Source organism: Balaenoptera ricei, chromosome 4, assembly GCF_028023285.1.
Source record: "Balaenoptera ricei isolate mBalRic1 chromosome 4, mBalRic1.hap2, whole genome shotgun sequence".
NCBI lineage: Eukaryota > Metazoa > Chordata > Mammalia > Artiodactyla > Balaenopteridae > Balaenoptera > Balaenoptera ricei.
In genome coordinates, this window is record NC_082642.1 from 89133094 (window position 1) to 89143400 (window position 10307).

Genomic DNA, 10307 nt, shown 5'->3' on the forward strand with positions numbered 1-10307 from the left:
AGCAACCAAGATGTCCTTTAGTGGGTAAACGGATAAACAAACTGTGGTATATCCCAACAGTGGAGTATTATTCAGCATAAAAAAGCAATGAGCTATTAAGCCATGAAAAGATATGAAGGAAACTCAAATGCACACTGCTAAGTGAAAGAAGCTGAAAAGGTTACATATTGTATAATTCCAACTATATGACATTCTGGAGAAGGCGAGACTATGGAGACAGTTAAAGCTTCAGTGGTTATCAGGGATTAGCGAGAAGGGAGGGATAAATAAGTGGAGCACAGAGAATTTTGGGAGTGAAGAAACTATTCTGTATGATACTGTAATGGTGGATACATGTCATTATGCACCATTTGTCCATACCCATACAATGTGTAATATCAAGAGTGAACCCTAATGTAAACTATGAACTTTGATGGATAATGATGTGTCAATGTTGGTTCATCAATCATAACAAACATACCAAACATTGCAGAATGTTGATGATGGGGGAAGCTGAGGAAGGGGGTAGATCAGGGTATATGGGAACTCTCTGTACTTTTTGCTCAACTTTTCTGTGAACCTAAAATTGTATAAAATAAAGTCTATTAATTAAAAAAAAAAAGTCATTAGAAATAAAAAAGGACACTCTTTACTTAACAAACACACACTGCATACATACTTGTTCTAAGTTCTGAACAGAATAGCAAAGAGATAAACAAGTGAATGAAAAAACAATTTCAGGTGGAAGTGCTATAAAGAAAAACACAGAGGGGAAAGAAGTTAGATACTGAGCAGGAGCAGGTGGAGGCTAATGAAAGGAACACAGTATTCAAGGGGAAGAAACAGAAATGTAAAGGCCCCAATGTAAGCACAAGCTTTTCAGAAACAATGCTAACTCTTAGTCTTTGACAGATTAAGATTAAAAACTTAATAAAGACTATCTTATAATTAATAAAAACTATTAATAAGGAATAATAAGATAATTTGAATAAAGTTTAATTGACAGATATATGCGTGTATATAAAACTGTATGTGCAAACAGAAAATGTTCTTAAGTTTTCAAAGAACATTTAGCAAATTGGATTATGCTTTAAGTCACAAAGAAACCCTCAATAAACTTAAAGATATTTTAAAAGAACAGTCACTGACAGTGAAAGAAAATACAGTGAATAGAACTATACCAAATACTTCCTGAGTCAAAGAGGTAATCAAACTAGAACTAGCAACTATTTGGAAAGCAATGAATATAAGAATATCATTCACAGACATTTTAGAGTGCAGCCAAAGCTGTACTCAGAGGCAAATTAGGAGCATTAAAAATGTTTTCATTTAAAAAAAAAAGAGAGAACTAAGAATTTACTATGTTAGAAAAAGTACAGTAAGTCCCCTACATATGAATCTCCAAGTTGTGAACTTTCAAAGATGTGAACGTGTGTTCACAGGTCCAACCACGTAAGTTAATTCACATGTCTGGCATACACTGTCACATGCGGGCATCCTCTACAAGTGGTTGTGCTTTTGTGTAATTTACTGTACAGTACTGTAATAGAGTACAGTAGCACAGTATCTTTATTTCAAGCCCAGGATGTCCAGAAGCAAGCGTAGAAGCAAGTGTAAAAGCAGCGGTGATGTAGCTGGTAGTGAACGTCAGGTGTGAGTGAAATTGCAGCTTGCCCTCCATCTCCTACTGCTGACGATCCTTCAGCTCTACCATCTCCCACCTCCTCTCCTTCCTCCAGTCAGTAACTCTTCTTGCCTGTTCACTCGATGCTAGCCCATGTATGCCAGCCGTTGCACTGTACTACTGTACTTTTCAAGGTACTGTACTTTAAGATTAAAAATGTTTTCTTTATTTTTTGCATTTGTTTTTTATGTATTATTTGTGTGAAAAGTATTATAAACCTATTACAGTACAGTACCATATAGCCGATTGTGTTAATTGGGTACCTAGGCTAACTTTGTTGGACTTACGAACAAACTGGATTTACGAATGTGCTCTTGGAATGGAATGCGTTCATATGTAGGGGATTTACTGTATAACCAAAAAAAAAAAAAGCAGAGCAAAATAAAAAGCAGAAATTAGAAAATCAGAAAACAGAAAATCAACAGAATAAATCTCAAAGCTTCTTATTAAAAACCACTAAGTAGACAAACATTTGGCAAATCAAATTAAGAAAAATAATGAAATCACTAATAAAAGGTGGAGATGAACACCACAGATTTTAATTATAAAAAATATTACATACACCCATATAATAATAAATTTGAAAATCTTTAAAAATATAATCTGGGGAAATACAAATTTCTCAAAACTGACTCATGAGTAAGTAAGGATTTCTCCAGACTACAGAAGTTACCATATGGACTGTGTATTCTTATTAAACTAAAGTTCTATGAGACTCTCTTCTATTCTTTCAATAAATTCTGTACACTTGACTAACAAGAGTGGGGTTTTGATTCCTCATGATATATGCCTTAGGATATATAACCTTTGGGAATGTTATTAGCAAATTTATTTATATACTTTTATCAGTAGTTAAAAGAAAAATCTTATCATCACCTAAATAAGTTACAAAAACATTTGATAAAATTCGGAAGACACTCCTCTTTTTTACAAAGAACAGAATAAATAATAAAAAATTTCTCTCTAAAACCAACAGCTGCATTCATCCTTAAATTGTAAAAATACCAGAGACGTTCCAAGACAATTATCACCTCTCTTATATAACTGTGTCTTGGAGATTCTGATCAATGTAATAAAGAGCTAAAATACTAATAAATATTATAACTATTGGAAAGGAAGCAAAAGTTACTATTATTTTCAGGTAAGACAATGAACCTGAAAAACAAAAGTAAATAAAATTTTACTGAAGTCCAGCAAGATAATAAAAATAATCGTGACCACAAAAATCTAGTTACTTCTAGTGGTACAAACTATTGGGTGTAAGATAGGCTCGAGGATATAGTATACAACATGAAGAATACAGCCAATGCTTTATAATAACTGTAAATGGAAAGTAACTTTAAAAACTGTATAAAAAAATTTTTTTAAAGGAAAAAGTGAACTTACTAATAAAAAATCTAGTTACTTCTGTATACTTATCAGAAATAATGAAACTAAATCAAATTCACAAAAACAAAATTATAATTTAAACAGGAAATGCAAATTAAACTGTATTTTTTATTTGCCTAGCAATAAGCAAATTTAACAATTTCATTAAGAATGATGGTTGTTTCAATGAGGATAGCAACAAAATGAGACTCACAATGCTAGTGATGGTATACATCAAACCTTTCTGAAGGGTAATTTAACACTTGTAAATGTTTATACCCTTTCATTCAGTAATTCCACTTCTAAGAAAATATTCTAAAGTAATACTCAGGGATGAATAAAAAGATATTCATCATAGCATTATTTATATAAAATATTAGAAATGTTATACATTCACCAATAGGAGAATAATGAAACTAAGGCATAGGTGTACAATGGAATGTTAGGCAAACATTAAAAAATCATTTTTAAATAGAATTTTTAAGGAGAAAGAGGGAAACTTTCAAGATTTGAGGTTAAGTTAAAAAAAGCAAGATAGCAAATTATACAGAATATGATTCCAATTTTAGAAGAGTAAACTATGTACACACACAAATATAAAGAAACATCAAAATATTAACAGCAGTTATCCACAGGTAATGAAATAAGGGTTTTTTTTTTTTAACTTTATTCTTTATCAAACATCTGGTTATATTTTTACCATTATATCTGCCAATGTAACTTTTTATTCTTTAATAATTTGTTCTTTAGAGCACCTGAAATTGTGTTTAAAAGTTTTACTCCAACTCTTGTTGTTCATGTGTTTATTATATAACATTATTGCTTCATAAGCCTATAAACTACTAATCTCAAATTAAAAGGAATAGGAATTTTTTTTTTTTTTTTTTTCTGGCTGCACCACGTGGCATGCAGGATCTTAGTTCCATGACCAGGGATCAAACCCATGCCTCCTGCAGTGGAAGTGCAGAATCCTAACCACTGGACCACCAGGGAATTCCCGGAATAGGAATTAATTTTTTAAAAGCTGAGATTAAAATACACCTTGTTCTTATGAAATAAATAACCTTGTTCTTATGAAATAAATGCAAGATTAAAATAAAACCTTGTGTTTTTCCAGAACCTATTAAACATTTACATGAAAAAATATTACCTACAAGGTAACAGCTTGATCAGAAAGATGTTAGGAAGAACTCAGTAATGCAGGTTAAAAGGCGGTTAAAAGTATGCATACATATGTATGTGCATCACTTTTAACCAACACTACTGAGTTCTTTGCACCTCCCTTTTGACTAATTTCAATTGAAAACAATTGAGAAATAACTCTCATTTCCAGATGAATAACTCATTCTTTCAGCACACTGCAAATAAAGATTATGGACGTGTTAAGAAAACATATAAAAGCAGTAAGAATATCTAAGTCATACTGGAAATCAGGAAAGACTCCCAAAGAAAGCTATACTCAAAAGCTGAAATTTGAAGGATGAGGATGAATTAGGTAGATGACAAGAAATAGGGGCCAAAGGGGGCATTTCCCCCCCTTTTCGGATGTGATGCTTACAATAAAATGATTAAAATATTCCTTTCTGAATCCCTATAATGGGACTAAGTTTTACACCAACCTCAAACTCCTGAAATATTGTTACACCTGTATTTTATTTCAGTAGCCAAACTCTTACCCCACCAAGCACCACCCCCCCCCCAAAAAAAAATCTGGAAGTATTAAGATTCAAATACAAGTTATTAAAGTACCAGAAGAAAATACAGAAGACTGTTTTTTGATAAAGATAAAATGTAAAAGATCGTCTTAAACAGAAGGCAAAGTATTAATATCTACTATGTGTAAAGAGCTTCTACAATTCAATTAGTATAGTCTTTTAGGAAGGCAATTTGCCATCTATCAAAACTTAAAATGCACACTTAAGAATCCTTTTAATGGAAATACTTGTATACATGTGCATGTGCACAAAGGTATAAAGAAGTTCATTAAAACTCCAGTTTTAGTTGCCCAAAAGTGGAAATAACAAATAACCATGAATAACTAAGTACAACCATACAATGGAATATCTCATGATTATTAAAAATATGAGGTTTAACTACAAGTACTGAGATGGAAACGAATTTATAATGATTAGATTTTTTTAATTAAAAAAAAAATCAAGGTAAAACTACATACACACTGTGCTTATTTCTAATGGCATAAAGAAAACAAAATTGTTTACAGTGGGCACCTGTAAGGAATGGGACTAAAAAGTAAGGAAAGTAATTTTCACTTTCTACTCTAAATAATTGACTTGAACCTTTTGTAATAAGCATGTAGTGACTACCTTTGGAATTTAATTTAAAAATAAGGAAAAAAGGCACTATTCTCATCTGTTATGATGGTTATCTCTGGGGGCTAAGTGATTTTTGTATAGTAATTTTTGTCCCATTCCTTAATAGTCTTCACTACTTCCTAAATTTTCTATGAGAAGTATGCCTATTTTAAAATCTGAGAAACATGTATTCAAAAAACCTGTATTTTATTTCAGTGATGAAACTATTTTTTTTCCTGAAAAGTAATTTTTAATAGTTATGGTCTCAGAAACTTGGCCCTGAGATTCCAATCACTTTCAGAAAGCAGTCTTAAATCTAAGTTTGGAAGTATAACATTTGCTGTAGAAGCAATTAAATATAAAACCTATTTCAGAATGGAATATTAACTATTAATATTATTAATATTAATATTAATAATAACTAACATTTATTAATCACTTAAACACTGCATTTGCTAAGTACTTTTCCCTGCATTATCTCATTTGCTCTAAATAGCCCTATGAAATGTGTATTATATTATTATTAATCCTCATTTTACAGATGAAAAAAACAAGCTGAAAAGAATATGTATCTTGCCCAGGGTCAAGTGGAAGAGCTAGCATTGAAATCCAGGTCTCCAGCTCCTCACCACTTGTGATACATGGAATGACAAGTACTACTGTACCTCAAAGATAAGAGGCTAGACCTCTGAAATCCGGCATGAATGTTCAGACTGACTACTCTTATTCAGGTTAGTGATCGTAAAATGAAGAAGTAGTGAAACTCAATTCTGGTCACAGAAGAAAATAATCAGTATTTCTTCAAGGCAACGGGGGCTATTTTTTTCCATCTCTTTCTGCTTCTACCAAGGTACAAAAAGGATACCAGGGACAACTCAGATTCGCAAGTAACTTAACACCCTCCCTGATTAGTCTGGAATTACCCCCTCTAACTAACTGGAAGGGCTTTTGAAAACAAATTGATCAGAACCCAAAAGCTTTAAAGACTCGAAGAAGGTGCAGTTTCACACTTTAATCATAAGTAGAAAATTCAGAAAGCCAAAAGAAATATTATACTCAAATATTAGAATAATCAATATTGACAGATTAAACATAGGAAGAATTTAACAATACCTACCTATTTATTTCATCCCTAGCTTTTTGAACAAGGTCTCTCTCTTCTAAAAAGAATAACTGAAAGTTTATCTTTAGCTACCTGAACAAGTTCTAAGTTTTCTCTTTAAAAAAGTACAATTGAAAAGATACACCACTGTTAACCACGTCTACTTGGAAATCGCCCTTTCATAAAGATCAGAGAATCATAGGAACCCCTTATTCATTTGTTTAGTAGATAGACTCCAACCACAAACGTACTTTATGAATTCGGGTTTTCAAGGCTAGTATTTAATGTCACAAAGTCCAAAAGAATAACTCTCTCTTTGAATAACTGTAAACCAGAATCAAGGTCCTGAGAGAAGCAGAATACCCAGAACTCTTCCTCAGTAAAAGCGTCTGTTTGTAGAAAGAACTGGCAGAGAAGCTGACATCAACAGACCTAGTTTCACACTCCAACATTTCTAGACCTTAACCCCTTAGGCCAAGAAGATCTCTCATTGAATTAAGGACAACTGACACTACCAAAATGACAGAATTGAAGTGAAAACACAGAATTCACTGAATTTAGGTCAACCTCTTTCACCAAAACATGAAAGTGAGTTTAAGACCTACATATATTACGGGTCAGAAACATTTTAAGGTTCATTTTTCATAATGCAAATCAGTGTTTCTGGTTAATTAATTACTAGAAAGATTTAAAAGCTAAGGATGAAAAGAGTTAACAAATCAACACCCTTAATAGGAGAACATGAACAAAGCTTTTTCATTTATATATATATATTTTTCATACATATATACAAAATATATATAAGTGATTATGAGTGTGTTTTACAAATGCCACAGAGCTCCTGGCAAAGTTGACAAGTTCTAACCTGCTTTAAAAATTACTGTTCACTGCCTCATCCCAATCTAACTTTATTTAATGTTACTGTTTTGAATAAACCTACAAAAACAAAACCCCAGAGCAAATTCTTCTACATTTCAATATCCTGCCTACTTACAAGAGCGGAAGAGTCAAACAGAGCAGGGGAAAAAACGTGACGTGCACAACCTTGATCCAAAACACTGCTCGTCGTAGTCTAATTTTAGGCCTAACCATTTTGATTGTCTTTTTACAGAGGTTTAAAAAGAAAACAAAAAACTATAGATCACTTGTAAAATAAAACAGATAATTATACCAGTGGGAGTTAGCATTATTTATCAAGGAGGAGAGAAATCACGCTCGCACTGCCCAGAGAATTCCCATTAAAGATAAGATACAAGGACTGGTAGTACAACTCCACAACGACTGACAATGGCAATTACTTTCCACTCTTCAGTTCTTGGATGACTCTATCTTTAAAGAATTAGTCAAAAGGTTGAGTCCACTGAGGAATATTCGGCAACATGTTGTGTATGTTGTTTGAAAGAAAGCCAAACATGGTGAAAGCCAACCTTCACCTAAGTTACCTAAAGAAGCAAATATTCACCTCCTGGCTGAAGATCAAACAGGAATCACGAGAAGATCGGAAAGTTCTGTTCTTAAGCGGAGGCCCTCAAACCCTCGGAAAACTATTCGTTTCTACTAACGCGGAATATGGAAGAAAGCACAGATTGCAGTTTAGAAAACAGTAAAGGGACCCTAGACAATATGCCTAAGCAAAGAAACTGGGATGACCAGAGAGACAGCAAGGAGGGGCTAGGATTCTGTAACAGACGAAAAAATCGAGGAACAAAACCCGCAACGTTTTGCACAACACAAAAGTAAATGGAGAAAAGGAGGTTGGAAACGCGATGGAAGGGAGATCAACAGGGCAGAGACCGTGGCGCGACAGGGTTCAGGGTAGGGCCGGGTCCAGGAAGAGTTAGACCTCACCAGCCCAGCAAGCTTCCCATTTCAGGCTACAGTCGGGGAAGAAAACAGCCGGAGGGCGCAGACAATGAGCCACCGCCCCAAGAGTTGCGGCTCCAGGCACGCAGGTGGCGGCTTCCCGGCCCCGCGCGGGGCAGGTTAGCTGCCCCGGGCCGCTCGCGCCGGCCAGGCCGCGGAGAAGGAAGAAGGAAGAAGAGCGACGGCCCGCGTCCCGGCCTGTCTGCACACTTACCCCAAGCGAGGAAAGGTCCCCGCCCCAGCGAGGAGCCTCCGGCCGAGCTCCCGGCGAGCTCAGGAGCCGCCCCGAGCAAGCGCGCGACACGGGGCGGGGAGGGGAGGGAAAGGGAAGCGGGGCGGGAAGAGGAACCGCGCTGGAACGTAGCTGCTGTTATTGCTAGGCCGGGCGGCAGCCGAGCCCCGCGGGCGCCGGGAAGGGAGGGTAGGGAGCCTTCGGCAATGGCGACGGCCCAGGCCAGAGGGGAAGCGGAACAACCGCCGCCGCTGCGCGTGGCCACAACCCTGGGGGAGGGCTACGGCGCGGAGCGGGGAGGGGTGGGGCCGAAGCAGAGAGCTCCACGGGGCGGAGACGGGCACCGCCTCCCAGTGGGCGGGCTCACGCGGGGCCTGCTGGGAGTTGTAGTTTGGAGGTGTGTACCACTTATCTCCGCCACTCCCCAGCCCCGTACCCCGCAACCCCCCGCCTTTTTTGGGTATTCTTTATATTGAGAGACACCGCCACTTCCTCATGTAATTCAGCATTGCCTCCAGTCAGGTCTGTGGCCAACCAAAGATGCTGAAAGACGATTCCTGTTATATGAACCTGCTCTAGGATACGCGTTCCTGGGAATTCATCCACTATCCATTTTGCTTTTTACCTACAGCTCTTAATATACTTTGGTGCTAAATTAAGCCCCACCTCCTTGCAAATTAAGGCCTCATTTTTATCCATGGAGGAGTTCATTAATGTATTCACTGATTCTACAAATATTTCAGTGTCTAATATGTACCAGACACTGCTGGATATATCAGGGATACAAGGGTGAATACAAGTCACTTTGTCTTTGTGGAACTTACAAATATGACAACATAATAATTAAAATAGTGATATCTGGTATGAGGGAAAAACTAGGATGATTACTTTGGATAAGGTGGCCAGGGAAGGCATCTTTAATGAGGTGACATTTAAGCTGAGAACAGAAAGAGTTAGCCATGAGAAGCTCCCAGGAGCATTACAGACAGAAGGAAGAAGAAAAGAACTTACTAAGGTCAGTTAAGAAGGCCTGTGTAACTGCAGTTTAGTGCAAGAAGAGTAGCATAGTGGGAAAAAACGCTAGAGAAGACAAGATTCAGGTCAGGAAGGATCTTAAATGACATGGTAAGGAGGTTGGACTTGATTCCAAGAAGTTTAAGAGTTGTAAGGAAGTGATGTTACCTGGTTTACACTTTAAGATCACTAGAGGGCTTCCCTGGTGGCACAGTGGTTAAGAATCTGCCTGCCAATGCAAGGGACACAGGTTTGAGCCCTGGCCGGGGAAGATCCCACATGCCACGGAGCAACTAAGCTCGTGCTCCACAACTGCTGAGCCTGAGCTCTAGAGCCCGCAAGCCACAACTACTGAGCCCACGTGCCACAGCTACTGAAGCCTGCAAGCCTAGAGCCTGTGCTCCGCAACAAGAGGAGCCACGACAATGAGAAGCCCACGCACTGCAACGAAGAGTAGCCCCTGCTCACCGCAACTAGAGAAAGCCCGCGCACAACAACAAAGACCCAACACAGCCAAAAATAAATAAATAAAGTTATTAAAAAAAATCACTAGATTGCTACATGGAGAATGGAGTATTGAGATGCAAGAATAGAAGGGAATGAACTAGGAAGGCATTAATCATGACTGATGCTAGAGCAATAGCCATGGAAGTGCAGATAGGTAGTAGCCAGACTGTTCTTACTGATAGATGTAGAGTGAAAAACTCAACTGATACGGAGAGTACGAGAGAAGGAATTCAAGGAGCAATGTGG

At 37.1% G+C, this 10307-nt stretch overlaps 1 protein-coding gene across 2 annotated transcripts in view; it reads right to left on the reverse strand.

The window, feature by feature from the left end:
- PAK2 (p21 (RAC1) activated kinase 2) overlaps window positions 1-8815 on the reverse strand; it is an 86784-nt gene extending 77969 nt beyond the window's left edge. Inside the window, exon 1 of one of the 2 annotated variants that reach the window (XM_059920843.1) lies at window positions 8523-8815. The gene's annotated coding sequence lies outside the window, so the exon portion shown is untranslated. Of the gene's footprint in view, window positions 1-8293; window positions 8438-8522 lie in introns of those variants that run through there. The other variant, XM_059920844.1, reaches the window with a different exon arrangement.
- Between the last annotated feature and the right edge of the window lie 1492 nt (window positions 8816-10307).